Source organism: Saccopteryx leptura, chromosome 5 (assembly GCF_036850995.1).
Source record: "Saccopteryx leptura isolate mSacLep1 chromosome 5, mSacLep1_pri_phased_curated, whole genome shotgun sequence".
Lineage (NCBI taxonomy): Eukaryota > Metazoa > Chordata > Mammalia > Chiroptera > Emballonuridae > Saccopteryx > Saccopteryx leptura.
This window is the reverse complement of record NC_089507.1, coordinates 125,022,640-125,024,459: the sequence shown is the minus strand read 5'-3', so window position 1 is coordinate 125,024,459 and position 1,820 is coordinate 125,022,640. Positions and strand designations below refer to the sequence as shown.

The window sequence follows — 1,820 nt, the reverse complement described above, 5'->3', positions numbered from 1 at the left end:
GGAGGGGAAGAGAGAGACAGAGAGGAAGGAGGGGGGGTGGAGAAGCAAATGGGCGCTTCTCCTATGTGCCCTGGCCAGGAATCAAACCCGGGTCCCCCACACGCCAGGCCGACGCTCTACCGCTGAGCCAATTGGCCAGGGCCTGCTTCTTGATTTTTGAAAGCTGTTCTTGTAGTCCAGATTTGGTTTTTCACGCTGATTGTTCATAAATTAGTTTATAATCCAGTTCGGTGGTGTGAGCTGGGAGTCTGTGGGTCTTCCTACTCTGCTGCCATCTTCGGGTCCAACCTGGGGTACTAGTCTTGTTCTGTTTCTTCACAGTGGTGGTGATTGCCTTGTGGCAAATCCCTGAACAAATGTATCAAATGTATTTGATACATTTTTATGAATGTGTCCTATGGTACACTTTTTAAAAGAAAGTTTAAAATTTTTATTTTAAACTATTTTCTAAAAGCAAATTTCTTGCATTTGAAATGTTTTTATTTTTGATTTTCCATTATAATACATATTCATGAGCCTAAAAGAATGTTTAAAGTAAGTCAAGGAAGTGGGGAAAATATCACCTCTAATTCTTTCTCCCAAAGACAAACACTGTTAACATTTTGATACATTTCTTTTCAAATTGTTTCTAGGATTGTTTTTGCTATCTTTATTTTAGATTGTAGATGGCCATATTTATTCAAATCTTTATTTTAATATATTTTACTTAGCATTATCCCATAAACATTTTAAAGAAATTACAAACACCCCACATGATTTCAATGACCACATATTTTACTTAATGATGCATCGTTAAACGACATACCAACCAACTTAAAAGGCACTTAGGGAAAAAAAAGTAGGCTGTTTCTTCTTATTTCTATTTATAAATAGTGTTTTAGCAGACCTTTGTGTTCAGCTTTTTTTTACATATTTCAAGTTATTTCCTTAGAATTCATCCCTGGAAATGGAGTTTTTAGAGAGAAATAATAACCTTTCCAAAGCTCTTTATACAAAGCATGTCCTTCCTTCAGAGTTAGAGTTCAAGGAACTTAAAAAGTCTGAATAGACTTGACTTAGGTAATTTAGAATAGTTCCTCCCAGAGGATGTTAATGGATTTGGGACGGCCCTTGTCTGTGGGCCTCTCAGAGTGTCCCCATGCCAGAGGAGAGTACAGCCTCGATTCATTTCCCAGCCTCCTTACCTATGGGCCATGAGCACTGAAAAGGTTTGTATAGTGTGAAAATAAAGAATAGCTCCTCCCAGAATTGGATCGATTGGTCTATTACTCTTCTTAAACTGCTGCTCCAGTCCAGTGATACCCCTCAAATCGAGTTCATGCCCTTTATCTTCTTCCTGAGATATATAGCTTGGGTGTACTTAGGTTGCTTAAAGGAGCAGAACTATCAGTAAGTCCCTAAATGCTTAGTGCAGCAATTCTAACAAAGTTTCAGAGTTCACATTAGAAAACAAGAATATTAATGCTTATTTTGAAGAAATATATGTGGGCATAAATGATATAGTGCATAAGAACCTATTAAGCAGAGTGTCTGCCATATAACACTTTATCCACAGACATGAGCGCCCTTCCTTCCTCTCCTCCTAGGACTCATCGTTCTCCCCAGTGGTCAAGAAAGAAAGAGAAAGAGGAGAGAAATATTCAGAAAGCAAAGAAATACTGTAAAAACCATGGCTTCCAAGTGTGTTTTAGGATGCAGCAAGATTTATAAGATGTAATTTAAGAGGCACTTATCTCAAAACTTCCATTTATCTGGACTGCCATCATGCCTGGGAATCTGAGTAATTATTTTTTTTAAGATTGTATTTATTTATTTATTTT

The 1,820-nt window shown here is 37.4% G+C and overlaps 1 non-coding gene across 1 annotated transcript; it reads left to right on the top strand.

The window, feature by feature from the left end:
- Positions 1–1,084: 1,084 nt before the first annotated feature.
- LOC136407381 (small nucleolar RNA SNORA42/SNORA80 family) lies at positions 1,085–1,220 on the top strand. The gene has a single exon (XR_010751923.1). It is a non-coding gene; the product is annotated as a small nucleolar RNA SNORA42/SNORA80 family (small nucleolar RNA).
- The last annotated feature ends 600 nt before the right edge of the window (positions 1,221–1,820 follow it).